The 15,543-nt window shown below is 36.2% G+C and overlaps 2 long non-coding RNA genes across 2 annotated transcripts; one reads left to right on the top strand and one right to left on the bottom strand.

Moving 5' to 3' along the window:
* Positions 1-687: 687 nt before the first annotated feature.
* Positions 688-6,960, top strand: LOC144429659 (uncharacterized). The gene is made up of 2 exons (XR_013478957.1): positions 688-1,298; positions 4,190-6,960. It is a non-coding gene; the product is annotated as an uncharacterized LOC144429659 (long non-coding RNA).
* A 2,150-nt stretch (positions 6,961-9,110) lies between these two features.
* On the bottom strand, positions 9,111-15,252 carry LOC120347418 (uncharacterized). The gene is made up of 2 exons (XR_013479172.1): positions 15,135-15,252; positions 9,111-11,977 (listed from the first exon to the last, which is right to left on the bottom strand). It is a non-coding gene; the product is annotated as an uncharacterized LOC120347418 (long non-coding RNA).
* Between the last annotated feature and the right edge of the window lie 291 nt (positions 15,253-15,543).

Raw genomic sequence — 15,543 nt, forward strand, 5'->3', positions numbered from 1 at the left:
GTATACTTTCCTTTTGATGATACCGTGTCAATATCACCACTTGGCAAGCACTCTCTTTCTAACACACTTGACAGGCAACTATTGGATCGTTAAGATTCTAATTCACCGGTGTCTGACGAAACATGCCCTCAGGCAAGTGACGTCACTAATTATTATTGAAATACATATTTCTCAATTACAATTTGGTCAGAATTATCCCATTGTAAAGATTAATTTAACTTAAGCTGAATTTTATGGTATCTGAATTATAAAAACTTTATTTCGGGCCACAAAATATATCTAAATAAACTGCTGTACCGCGAAACTTATCGTTAACGTTACACGATCTAGTAATCTATTAACTTTCTGTTCCCGTTCAATAAATGGTTTAGATGTACATTTGGTAAATCTTAACATTTTGTTAAGATCAGCGGATAATTATACGACATGACTTTGTGTCAATTTTCACAACAGATCAAAGAACATTTAATGCGATAATAAGAGTGAATTAGGACTCACGACATTGGCGTTAAGCCCAAACTTTATACTCCGCTAGATGTCAGAGCAGCGCCAATTTATCAGTGTTTTACTTGTTTGTGTAACATTGAATGTAAACCTTTAATCAACTCGCTCATGCGTGTAACCTTTTATCCCGACAATTGCGTTGTTCTAACCGTATTCATTCATTGTTAAGTTGTCTTAGGAGTCTGTTGTTGTTTACGTTTTGAATTATTTGTCACAAAGGACTTGTGTGTTGTATTAGGGGGGAAGGACTGTGGCAGAATCCAATAATATACGTCCTTTCTGGCGTGGTGGCAGCGATACGGAGAAAATCCTTTGCCTAAAATTTGGCGTTAAAATCCGAAGATATCAATAAAGTACTTCACCTATCCCGAAACGGGCGGGTACAACAATGGCGTCAGCAAAAGTACCAATGCTTGATGAAGAAATAAACGATGAATGGTGTTTGGCGAGGAAAGAAACATTAAATGCTTTCGAAAGTAGGCATCAAAACTATTTCGTCATCCCTATAGGAGGGTTTGAAAACGACGGAGAATCTGTTCCAGCACAGTCGAGATAATCAACGATTCAAAATCTAAGTCGCTGGGTCTGATACTCAGACAAATTGCTAATTATTGTCCTATCATTGCTCGAAACGCAAGTATGGTCCATTCAACTTGTCTGAGAAAGATTTGGCGATTAATGTATGTACGTATGCAGTTATTTCAGTTAGCTGGAGCTTATTTTCTCGACCTCGTCAATAATAAACTAAAGAATAACGGAGAAAGACCACAATGATGAAAGCTCAAATAATGAAGGTATGCCCACTTTATAAATCCTCCATTCACTCGCTGCGTGTAGAGGCGAAACGTCCTTATTTTGATAAAAACGTTCGGAATTATTAAGTAAGAATTACTACTGATTTGCGTGCTTCGTCCAATTTAGTATTGCCAATACCCAAATTGCTTAAATCCGTTATATATAAGACAAAGTCGTCAACGAGCTGTACAGGCAAATGAGAAATCACCTATAGTAAATATGCGAAACTCAGCAGTCACTTGTACCTAATGATAATATGACAATGCGAAACATTGCACGCAAGAAGTACATCATACGAACGCTTCAGAAGTATGCGCACCACCATTGCGGTCACCGGAACGTCGAATGTGCACCAGGTTGGGGTTGGCCATAATTATTTTATTTCAATTGCCCTTATTTTAGTTTTATTACGAGTTCGGGGACTAGCCAAGTGACTCCCGTAAGATCTATACCTGGAGTCATGGCATAACCCCAACCTGGTACACATACTACGTTCCGGTGTCCGTCATCTTGGTTCATATACTTCTGAAGTACTCCATATTGATAGGTTTAGCAAACACGTTTCATCAGAAAATGTAATGCGTACTACAGCGTTTCCCAACCTTTTTTGGTCGCAGACTAATTTCTCACCGGCGAAAACCTTTGCGGACTCAAGGTGCGTTTATTGCAACCGTACTCTGTGTGAAGAAGCAATAAAAACCAAACACAACGGAATTTAAACGAATTTCAAAATGGGGAATTCGCCGCAATTACACGTCCGTTAAAAAAGCCGACATTTTTAGTGTAATGGCCTTTTCTGTCGCACTATATTCAATCCATGACAACGACAAGAATTTAAAATGTCTTTCTATTTTAATTGGGTTCATGGTAACTCGCGTTGCCAGATTATATTTTGTTTTGATTCGTTTTTTCGAATCGATTTTCGTTTATTCGAATTCAATAAATCTGAGCTGTTCGTACAACACTTACGGCGCTCCAGTAATGTACGTACCAATGTATATACGGTATATATATACTACGGTATCATCCGAAATTTTACGATTTGCAATGTCTGTGGAAAGCGTTTTTAATCGGTCGCGTACAATCATAAATCAAAAGTTATGGGGTTTACCGTTTTATTTTCAATTTAGAAAATTTGGGTTTCTACCATTGACACCTACTAGAAAAAAATTATTCCTCCTTGTTCGAAATAGCGAGAAACACCGCTCGTGTGCTCGTGTTTTCGTCGAAAATTGTTGTGAAATCCAATCGTTTTGACCTTTCGCGTCACCTGTTACCAAATTTTCGAATAGTGAATTGCTATTCTAATAGTTGAACATTCGAATATATGCCCAGCCATACTCAGTAACTAGTAATGATTGACTTGAAAAATGTTATGTGGATAAACTTGCGTTTTATGTGAATTCCAACGTAAATCGTAAATTGGCTGATAGTTAATTTTGGCAAAAACGTTTGCGACTCGCAGTGAATTTCTGGCTCGTTGCGGACTCATTCAAACGCTTCGCGGACTCTGGTTGGGAAACACTGGCATACTAGGATATATTTTTATGTGGATACCGTGTGCAAAATTGCTAACGTTTTTTGTTGGAGAGGAAATCCCGTTAAGGATTTTTACCGAAATTACTCGAACGTTGTAGAAGCACCGGAGTCTTGTGGCATTTCGTTATCCGCAAAAATACGATCATTGCATCAGAATCCGCAACGATCCTGGGATGGATTTGGCTCGAAGGAATTATTTTTGCCAGCCCTTATCGAATCACAACTCTATCAACATGCGATAGAACCACACCGGTTATAGGTATGCGTTAATTCCTTGTGAATATAAAGTTTTGAATCCCAAACTGGACGTGCATGCTAAATGCGTTACAGGAAACGACAGACTGGCGCATAGCTAAAAGCCAATTGGTTTCGAGTGACTATTAGATGCTCTTCGCCCTTCCTAGAATCATTTGTGTGCAAGACGCAATATACCTGGTTCTCAATCGAAATTGAAACGTTATGTATTTGATCTGTGAAACATTTTCGCCATATATCATTTAGTCAAAACAAACCGAAATCAAGTGTGTTCGGCCGTGTGTAAAACCCTTGGATAGTTGTGTAGCTGAGAATTCGGTAGCAGCCCTGGAGTTTATTTTGTACATCTCTTGTCTAGTAATGCCTCAACCTGTCATGAAACCCATTGTATGTTTGTGAACTAGATAGACTGATAGACTATAGAGTACTCACCTGTTTTGTCATCAAAGTTGCCCACCAAAGAAAATAACTGGTTGTTTACTGATATTTATACGTCAATTCAATATCCGCGGTCATCTAATGACCCGCCACACGCAATTGGTATTGAATTTGCCACAGACGTTTCCAGATAAATAAACAACACCTTTCTATTCCTGTTTAAAAGAAATTGAACGTACAACTACTTTGCGCAACGTTATTTTAAAATTTGGTTTGGATTATACGTCTATTAGACTGGCCGTTTGCGGTTATCTACTGAGCGCGAGGTATTTAAAATTTGGTTGAGATATGCGTCTCTTAGACCTGCCATTAGCAGTTATACGTACTGACCCTGCTCCCGGATTTCATGCTTCAACCGATGACAGTGTTTTGAAGGGCTGTAGTTTTTCCGTACAAATTGAAAGGAAAAAAAAAGTGAAAAAATTCTTATTACCGTTAAAGCTGTACGAAATAAATCTCATATCCACCACATCATTTGGGTGTAATGAATTAGTTAGGCAATCAGGAACAATCCAGACCTCAAAACCCTATGAAGCAGTAGCAGCTTGTGTGGAGCCTTGTTCGGAACAATACTCGAAACGAGTATAAACATGTGATGTAAAAAAATATTGTTTTGACTAAGAACCAGTCCACTTATTTAATTTTTTTTATTTTTCAGCTTCGAGAATGACGTAGAGAGAGAGAGAATGATTCTTTCAAGACCTGGATTGTTTCTTCTCGTATTATTGATACCAAGACGTTCTGCATTCTGTTATTTGAGAGTCTTGTACGTTTCAGAATTTTTGACCAAAAATGGATGGTCCAAATTCTTACGAGAGAAATAGAAGAGCCGAACAGAATGATAATGATATTGGGGATTTCACCCCGACTGGTGTAAAGAAAAAACAAGTTGGCGGCGATTCGAAATTTGGCTTTGAACCGATTCCAATAATATACTATTCGAATCGATTTGAATATTCTAAAATACCCAAAACATTGACAAGGTCTCGTATCATTTGTGAGTACCGCACTATTTTTTGGTCGACTACTGACTTGTTTAGTAATCGAGTCGTTTGACTACCGAGGTATCACTGTACTTTAATATTGTTTTGTTGAAATCTCTAGTATGAACCTTAAAAAACATTGGTTTTCACAAAATGATTTTTAATTGAGCGTCAGTTTGTGGGTTTACAATTTATGACAAAATTCTGTCAAAATCCCACCGCTTCCAACAGATTCACCACCTCTGATTTATATACTGTGCTTCGGTACCTTGAAATTTATTTTTCCATATTATTTTTACAATGTTTTGCCCTGTTTAAATTCGTTTTTTATTTTTCTGTAAGTTTCTATTGAAGCTTTTTCTTATTTCACATTGAAATGTATTGTTTTCGTCTTGCTTTGATTGTTTTAAATGTTTTTTTCTGTTATTGGCACAGGATATTCATTCTAGGTTTTACTGATCCAGAAGTCGTTAATATTTGAATCTGTTCCAATTCATTCAAAACTTGATAATCTAGGATTTTTTGCAATCAGAAAATTGTACCTGGGCCTCAAGTAAATGCTTTAGGTATGATATGGTACGAAATTTTTTAGTTATTTTTTAAGCGCGACTTCGACTAAAAGATTTCAATTTTTTAGGGAATATCAGATTGCAGAATTACCCAAAGCTCATCCATAAATATCGGTATATCAGGGACTATGACTTTGAACTCCCAAGCAAAAGCTTTCGATTCTAATAATAAAAATTACTAATTTAGGTTTATAATTCAAAATCTACTCTGTGAGAATTCATTGAAACAATCTAGAATCCTTTAGAAAAACTACTAATTCAATTAAAAAGCTTAAATTAATCCCAGTCAATATATATATATAAGTCTTGTATTATCGAGTTTTAAATTCATTCTTTTCATGAAGATTCTCCCCCAAAAAGTATCAAGAGTTGCAAGTATCATAAGTTGTAAAACTTATGAACGGCTTCCTCCAATATGCGCAATTTCTTATTCCAACCAGGGTTATTTGTTTTATTGTTATTTTGTATTGAAGCTCACTTTTCTGTTTTACATTGAAATGTAGTGTCTGTTTTACTTTTATATATTTGTCATCTAAATCAGTTTTGTCACAATCCCTAATCCTCAATCTGAAGTAGTGGTTCTCAAAATTTTCAAGCCACGCCCCGTTTTTACAATTTGTCAAGTCTCGCCCCCCACTTCAAAAATAACTAGCTATCAATAAACTACAAATACCAGATAGTAAGGTGAAAGTATGTTTTATGCAAAAAACGCGTTGAAAATATAAGAATGGAATTTAAATGTCCAAAATAAGGCGGGCAAGATCAAATCTAACATATTTTCATTTTTAATTAGCTTCAAGGTCCTTCAAATAACTGTCTACGCACTCTTCGTGGCGCACGCGACGTCATTTTGAGAACCAATGATCTAAAATTTTTCTAAATTACTACTGGCAAAGCATATAATCGAACCAATTAGCGTCCAATACACATAAGCTCACACCTAAATTAGAATTAAAACTATCCTTTGAATATCTTTATTTTTAGGTAAGGACTTGTAGTTGTTGAAAAATTTGTGACCGTCCCGTCTAAACGTCTTGCTTAACCCTGTGAGAAGCTATGCTGGATTTTATTGCTTCTAATGAATAGGTATCTTTCTGTATTATGCATAATTTTTCGTAGCTTGAAACGCTTTTTAAACCCTCGAGACTCACGAAGACCCATGTTTTCCGGCCTTCCGTCAAAACCGCTCTCTTGGCCAAAAAATATATACAGAACTCTCTCTTTGAAAATTTCTGGCTCCTGGTTCTATATGCCCAGTATCTGATTTCCCAAATCCTTGTTTAGAGAGCCGGTACGAAACACCTCAAGGCAATAAGTCCCAGTCTAATTAGGGCCTATTAAGTAAAGCCATTTTACTTTGAAGCGATGTTTCCCAGTTTTCAAGTTAATACTCAAAAATACACAACACCTCAACTTTACACAAAGTTTCCTAAAAAGTGCAAAAATATATTATTTGTTTATAGAGGAAATTTGATGAATATAAGAATTTTTGCTATGTTGTTTGCTTTTTATTTTATTACATTTGAAATATGTACTTTGAAATGCTTGTTTATAAAGGAATCTGTACATAAATTGGAAAAAGGCTATTTTTAATTGATTTTGCTATATTATGACGTCCATTTCATGATAGATCCGCAGGAATGGCACCCTTAATGTTCTGCACTGATATTATCATGTTCCGAGCCGCAATATACTCCAATGTAAGAACTTTACACAAAGTTTCCTAAAAAATGCAAAAATAAATTATTTATAGAGAAAATTTGATGGAATATAAGATTTTTTGCTATTTTGTGTGCTTTGTATTTTATTACATTTGAAATATGTACTGTGAAATGCTTGTTTGTAAAGGAATCTGTAAATAAATTGGAAAAAAGCGATTTTTGAGTTTTTTCTATAGTATGACGTCACTTTAACGCAGGAATGCCACCCTTAATGTTTTACACTGATATTGTCATGTTTCAAGTCTCAATATACCCCAATGTAAGTAAGGCCCGGGAGCAAAAAAGATTATTCTGTGAGAGAGGAAAGGGTTGAGAAATGAGTTTAGATTTATGATAAAGTATATAATTCAGAGCCTTCCAGTTCAGTAATTTATTTTTCAATTAGTAAGCTTGAGCTTTATTTCCCCAAGTCGGTCCGCCATCATTAAACCAGAACAAGAGTAACTCAGAAACATGTGGCCAAGTTAGAATTTCCTATATATTTATCAATATCTAACTAACAGCCAATCATAACGCGTATTTCAAGTCACGTGATCGGCGCAAAACACCACTTGCCATGTTACAGCCATGCGCAGACGAACATCTTAACAGGAAGTCCAACCCCTAGCCGGAAGTTCCTAATTGGCATGCGCACGAAAATATTTAACTCCCATTGGCTGATTCGAAATTTCTCAACCTGCGCAGTAGATCACCGGCCATGTACTTGCCATGCGCGAGAATTTTGAAAAAATCCCCGTTGCCAGATAATTTTTGAACGGTCTGATTCAGAATCGGACCGTTCAAAAACGAAATTCTGAAATCTGACAACAGTCAAAAACGGTGAATTTCCGCGCATGGCAAGTGTATGTCTGTTTTGGTACTGCGCAGGTCACATGACTTCAGAATTTTCTGATTGGTCAATTTTCGTCAAATTGAAATATTCCTTAATTGTATTAGGGTTTAGACCAGAACCGGAGTAACTCAGAAACATGTGGCCAAGTTAGAATTTTTTATATATTTATCAATATCTAACTAAGAGCCAATCATAACGCGTATTTCAAGTCACGTGATCGGCGCAAAACACCACCTGCCATGTTACAGCCATGCGCAGACGAACATCTTAACAGGAAGTCCAACCCCCAGCCGGAAGTTCCTAATTGCCATGCGCACGAAAATACTCAACTCCCATTGGCTGATTAGAAATTTCTCAACCTGCGCAGTAGATTACCGGCCATGTACTTGCCATGCGCGAGAATTTTGAAAAAATCCCCGTTGCCAGATATTTTTTGAACGGTCTGATTCAGAATCGGACCTTTCAAAATCGAGATTCTGGAATCAAAAACGGTAAATTTCCGCGCAGGGCAAGTGCATGTCTGTTTTGGTACTGCGCAGGTCACGTGACTTCAGAATTTTCTGATTGGTCGATTTTCGTCGAATTGAAATATTCCTTTATTGTATTAGAGTTTAAGGACCCCGCCCTTCTTACTATAAAGATGATGAGAGAACTGCCAGCGATTGGAGGGATCCTCTGGTAGGGTATGTGAGCTACACTTTCTTCTGAGATTGCAACACTTCAATTACTGACTACTAGTAGGCCATTTAAGTTACTTCAACATACTTTTGGAAACTTTAGCTGCTAAAGAACTCTGCTGGGCCCTTTGCAAGACTGTTATGCATACAATTTTGATTGAGTTTTCACCACTGAGTTTGAAGCCTGCTATCTAGGGTTGCGGTACTTAAATCTGTTTAAGCATAAGACGGCACTGTGTTCGATAGGGCTGAAGATAGCTTCGATCTCCATTCAACCACTTCACTCAGGGTGTAACAAACAGGACATGGCTTTTAAATTCTAGCGTATCTAAAAAATGGAAGCTTTTCATCTATGAATCAACTTCTTCCTGTACCAAGCTTCTCATCACCTTAAAAAAAACTGTTTTCTTCAATCTTGAAGACTCAAGCCCATTTCTCCCCTTTTATATATCAGAGTGAAAACTGTCTTAATTAGGGGGACTTATAAGACAATGCCATTATTTATATGTTCTCAAAATGTTTTATAAGGAGCTCCAGGGCTTTGTTAGAGAAACCTAGAGGCTTCGCGAACTTTTCATTTACTTATTAAAATACTGAATATTATTAAATACAAAGCCGCAAATACATCAGAGTCATTACATAAAGTAATTTCAGTTTACTCATGGACATTGATCGGTAAATAATGTGTTTTTATTTTTATAAATTTATTGTGGGGCTCCATAAATATTACGCAACCTTTTCACGGGCTCTGTAACACCAAAGTTTGAGAAACCAATGAAATAAAGCACATAAAGGAGTTGTATTTTGCATTTGATGAATTTATTGCAATAAATCGTCACATTGAAAATGAATAATAATGAAATACTGTTACAAAATTTTATTTTAAAAATGAAAAATAGCACAATGTCTAAAAATAGATGTTATACGAAAGTAATTCTATAATAACTGATACAGAGTGAGGTTAAAAATGTGGCTGTAAATGGGGGGCAATTTACAATAGAGACTATTGACTCCGGGTTAGGAAAAATATAGACTTCTAACTTTGGGCTGTAAACATTTTTGAGAATAACAAATTTTGATTAGATTCCTTCACGTTCTTCACTAACAGTAATTTTTTCCCAATTTTTCGAAAAAGGTAAGAAGTTAATTTAAAATTATAATAAAAAGTTAGATATGATCTTGCCCGTCTTTTTTTGAATAAAACGTATATTTGCCACACGCCTTACCATCTGTTATTTGTAGTTTGTTGTAATCGGTTATTTTTGAGGTGGAGCGCTTGACTGGATAATTCTAAAATGGGGGCACGGTCTAAATAATTTGAGAACCACTGATCGAGGAAGTATAGTTTGGCATTGACAGCTCAAAATCTATCCTAACAACTTTGAGTGAAATAACATAAAAAAGAGCTGCTATAACATAAAAAGAGCTGTTCATAGGAAAAAACCTTCAATTACACAAAATACAAGCTTTCGTAAAACAACATTAGGAAATGTGAGTATTTGTTTCAAACGAAATTATTGAAAGTCAGTTATTACAACTATAGTGATAGTGATAATCTAAGTAGCTTGATAAAATAGGAAATTGGTTTAGGGGTTCTTAAGTTTTATTTTCTTGTAGCGCCCCAAATTTACCCCCAATGCAGATACAAATCTACCTCAAAATTATAACACATGGGATTTGGCCAAGCTGAAACGGAAAGAGTCTTTCTAAAAACATCAGAGGTGAAGGCACGAAAGAGATCATGACGCTAGTATTAAGTGATATGGGTCTATAGGAGCCACCAAAAAACAAGATATACAGGGTGTTCATAAAGTCCTAAATTTTCTTAAAATCCATAGATACCGAATATTGGGTTGAAATGAAAACTTGAACAATTACTGATTAAAAAACAACAAACCTGGGTAAGAATAAGATATTATAGTGAGAACTGACTTCATAAACATATTGAAATTATCAGGGGGCTTTATGGACACCATGTATTACATATGGCAACAAAAAATTAATTAAAATAGTCTACGTTTTATAGTGGCTTTGCCACATATCAGAGAAATGTCAAAAACTCACTTACAGCAAAGCCACAGTTCAATATTAAACAATAATTCAGCATTAATATACCAGTAATGAATACAGATTAGATGAGTAATAATTTGATAATTAGGATTAAAAATGATAAAAATAGTTTAAAATCCTAAGTTTCAGCATAGACTCGACTTTATTATCACATTAAAAAAACACAGGTTTATTTAAACTTATTATGTATCCCATACAAAAAGTACATGGCTAATTCAAGCTTATCTGGGGTTAAGGGGCTTTCCCACGTGAGATATATTTGTGTGAGTAAAATTTATAGATTATTATTGAAAAAATCAAACCTATCAGGCATTCCAAGATGAGATACATTGGCGTAAGGCGATTTTGAAAACTCAAAAACTGGTTGTTGATCGTGCATTGGGCCAGATTCGGCCATCACGCCAAAAACTTTTTGTAACGAATACTAAGTTGTTTTACGTCCGTCGCAGCGTGGTCTTGTTGCTTCAATGCTGAGAACGAAAACATACCATCTGCTGGATCTAAATCACAACGGGCTGCCAATCTGCCATTGATTTTTTCGCGCTGTAGGGCGTAGTGCAATTACATCTCGATGATCGTTTTTGAAATCATTGTATCTCATTAATTTAATCAGGCTATCCATGTCGACACTTTTTGTGGTTGCGAGCAAATATTTTTGCACAAGGATTGGCACAAGGATTTTTGGCGTTGTGAACCAGTCGCCAATATTTTCGGGAAATATGGAATGTTGTAAATTGCCCAGTGAGTTTGACTAAAAAGAACATTTGAGACGTCGTCGTAGACGGTTTCACCGGGGAGTCGTTCTAGGACGTATTAAATACCGGTTTTTGATTGGTTCTCGAACTCATCATAGTCCACAATCATCCATTGGTTATTGTATGTTCTACTGTTATATTTTGAAAATATTTCGCACCATTACTTTCCATTTCTAGCGAGACGGTTCGCTGCAATGTTTCTCAGCCACTCGGAGACAGTTTCTGGCGTGACGAATTTCCACAAATCAGAGCTCGAGTTGCCATTTGTAGTTTACATGGTTACCAACCCCGTTGAGAGTACGTAGAAATCATCTCCAGAAAAAAAAAGACTTAGGGTATCCGTAAAAAGATTCCAAGTGAGAACCAAAATTATTGTGTTTCATGATACAAAGGATGATTTTTAATGAAGACTAACTATCATGGCAGAAAATACATCTTTTTATCAGTTTTGTCGGTGACTATTTTGACGAAAACAGAGCTGTACCCAGACCCGACAGCTCGGCGTTTCAACGGCTCTTAAACTTCCAAAGCGACTACCAGATCTTCTAAATCCCCTCCAAGTTGGAATAGATTATTATATCCATCTTCCAATCCTTGTACTTGCAGTAGGCCTTTGTTAATTTCATTCAAGAACTTAGCATCTGAATTCTTTTTAATCATTTCTAACATCCACTGGATATTATCCTGTACGAAATCATAGATTTTTACACAAGACCTGCTCAATGAAGTCGAGCCACAGCAACCTTTTAAAGTGTTGTTACATGTTTGCTTGATTCTATCGGATGTTATATATTCTTCAGCATATCCTGCCCAATAGGGTTGCAAATGTTTGTCCACATCTGAAAAATTGTAAAAATAAAGGGTATTAATGAAAGATTTGATAATGAAAATGTCATTGGTTTTCAAACTTTTCGGTGGAGTGGATCGTAATAAAATTTCAGAGGCTAGAGCAGCGTTTTCCAACCATTTTTGGTCGCGGACTATTTTTTCACCGGCGAAAACCTTTGCGGACTCAACGTGCGTTTATTGCAACCGTACTCTGTGTGAAGAAATAATAAAACCAAACACAACATAATTTTAAAATCGGAAATTTGCCGCAATTACGCGTTCGTTAAAGAGCCGACTTTTTTAGTGTATAAATGGCCTTTTCTGTCGCACAATATTCAATCCATGACGACGAGTTTTTCCGTATATATACCTAACTTCCAAATATAATTTGGCAGATAAACTAATTATAGAGTTGTTATACATGAGAATGGATGCCAAATAAAATAGAAATGTTTGTATTATTATTATTCAATTATGTCATCTAAGCAACAAAACTATAACATGCATCACATGTGACAGATACCCCCCTCCCCCCCCCCCCCCCCCCCTCATGTATAACAACTTCTTCAATTTGTTTATCCCCAAAATTATTGGTGAAGATGGGAGGAATAAGGGGCTTCATTATCAGAAACTCGTCTCGGGAGGCAGAAAGTTAGACACGTTCCTACGCCCTGGATCTTGAAACTTTAGTTCCAAACTCCGATAATGAAATCCCGATAACAAATATTTGCTATATATTCTCAAATAGAACGTTAAATGCTGTTGTTGTCATAAACCTGTTCTATTTTCATTTAATTGTGTTTGTGGTCATTCGCGGTTGCGTTGAATTATAACAAGATGAAAGCATTACTTCTTTAAAATTCCACGGCAATCTGCGAACATAATAATGTGAGAATATATTGCCCCATAATATTTAGTTTTGATACCTATTTTATGCGATCTTGGGAATTTGTTATCACCGTTAGAAAAATCCTACTATCTGTTATAAATTTCTAGAAAGTATAACTTGATTCAGTACCTATTAAAAATATAATTAAAGTATATTAGTAAATCAAAAAAATATATCATCGTCTTGCTAAATATTAATTTTATTGTGATCATTTCAATCTGCGGTTGTGTTGACGAAATAAAAGCAATACTACTCAGAAAATATCATGACAATCAGTGGACACAAAATGCGTGGTGCCCGATTATATTTTGTTTTGATTCGTATTTTTGTGAATTCGACAAATCTGAGCTGTCCGTAAAACATTTACAGCGCTCCAGTACTGTACCTACCAATGTGGAGGCAGTGAAGCAAGAATTCTAAGGGAAAACGCCCTGATACGTGTACTACAGTAACAACCGAAATTTTGCGATTCGCAATGTCTAAAAGAGCGTTTTCAATTTGAAACAAAAGTCATGGTGAACTGCGTTTTATTTCTAGTATTTTGCATTGTCGCTTTTCAATTTAGAAAATTTAGGTTGTCACCATTAACACCCTCCAGAAATCCCCCGTTGTTCGAGCTTGCGAGAAACACCACTAAGGTATCTATCTATCCACGCGCGTGCCGAAGTGAGTTGTGAAATCCAATCGTTTGATTAAGCGACGCGCAAGTGACCTGCCGCGTCACCTGTTACCAAATTTTTGAATTGTAAATTGCTGTTCTAATAGTTGAATAATTGAATATATGCCCAGCCCTACTCAGTATCCAGTAATTATTGACTCGAATAATGTTATGCGAATAAACTTGTTTTCTATGTTTTATGTAAATTCTATCGTGAATAGTAACTTGGCTGATGGTTAAGTTTCGCAAAAACGTTTGCGGCCCCCTGTGAATTTCCCGCGGACTCATTCAAACGCTTCGTGGACTCATTTGAGACCGCGGACTCGGGTTGGGAAACACTGGGCTGGAGGGAGCCCGGTGTGTAATATTCATAAGGAATGAGAGTTTTATAAACTAGCTTTGAGATGTGGCAAGTTATATTATAGAGGTAACCTAAAAAGTAATTTCATTCTATATGAACAATATATATATATATTAATATAGACTTTCGTTGCACTGGCTCGAGGGTTTGCGAGTTGTTCAACGTCCCAATATACAAAAACAAAATGATTCTTGAAGTGTAGCAAGTTAAATTATAAAGATAAACCTAAAATGGAATTTGATTCTATTTGAACAATATACATATATTAATATAGACCAGACCTGGGCAAAGCATGGCCGCGGGCCAAATCGGGCCCGTTGGGTGATTCAATCTGGCCCGCCTGATGCAGCCACAATAAAACTGAAACCAAATTTTGATCTTTTAGCTAAAAATAAATCAAGGAATTTGTTGAAATGGCGATTGAATTTAGTTTCGGCACTAGTCCTATTATTTCCCACTTTTGCTTTTTTAACACAGTGAATATTGTTCATAAAATACCTTTTTACGTCACACTCACGTGGCCCGCCAGGCAAATTGGACAAAATTTTTGGACCCTGATCCAAAAACCTTGTCCAGCTCTGCGATTTAAATAAAAAAAATTACGGAACCGTGGACTGTGTCTGTACTGACAAAAATCTGGTCTAGTAGTATCTAGTATTTCAATCAAGACAGTGGGAAAATATTACAATCGACTACGTCCCCAACCATGGGTTAATACACATTTTGGTTCGAATACTAGATACTCCAGTGAAAACATGTTTAACTCTTGAACCTACAACCTAGATAAACAGGTGCTCCAGAAGTATGTACACTAAGATGGCGCACAACCTGAACCCTAACCTGATACAGATACTATGTTCAGGATGTGCGCCATCTCGGTGCACGGTGCACATACTTCTGGAGCTCCGATAAATATTCCAACTGAAATAGAGATGGAAATTCTAACAACAGCTGTCTGAAACATATTGAAAACTGGTATTCAATTTATCACAGTGGTTTTTAACCTTTTTGGTGGAGCATTTTAGGAAATCACACAACTCGAAGTATGCAGTTGACACGATTATCTTAATACAAAGGTAAAATCAAATCAGCGCAAAATACCTGCAATAAATAAATAATCATAACTAATTGGGCCTTTAGAAAGCCTACTCAAATTAATGAAACACAATTATCAAACGTAGTTAATTAGCATGTCGAACCGAACTACTATTAAATAACTTGCATTTTTCAAATCAGAAAGAGTTACAAATTATAACATACCAAATTTGTCTGCTATTCCAGGCTTAAATTATCATTAAAGTTAAAGTTGAGCATGAAATCATTCGTCAATTCGATCTAATCCAATCCAATCAATAAACTATAACTGTAAAAACAATCACAAAGACAATCTAACAATCATAAAAATAGATAGCGATCGGAGATTGCCGACTTATCGATCTTCGTTTGCAGCGTCGAAAGTTAGAGGATCCCCCAAAACAGAAACTGCGGTTTTGATTCATTCGCTCTCACTCAATAGCGACACCGCGTGTCCCATCACTAATTAATTAATAACTCTCTAACATACGACATAATTCATTCAATAGGCTTGTGGACGAGATATAATGAATTCACATGTAAAATTTGGAGTATATTCAACCTCGCTTTCGTGAGATATCGCGTAACATACGAA

This window comes from Styela clava, chromosome 11, assembly GCF_964204865.1.
Source record: "Styela clava chromosome 11, kaStyClav1.hap1.2, whole genome shotgun sequence".
Classification (NCBI taxonomy): domain Eukaryota; kingdom Metazoa; phylum Chordata; class Ascidiacea; order Stolidobranchia; family Styelidae; genus Styela; species Styela clava.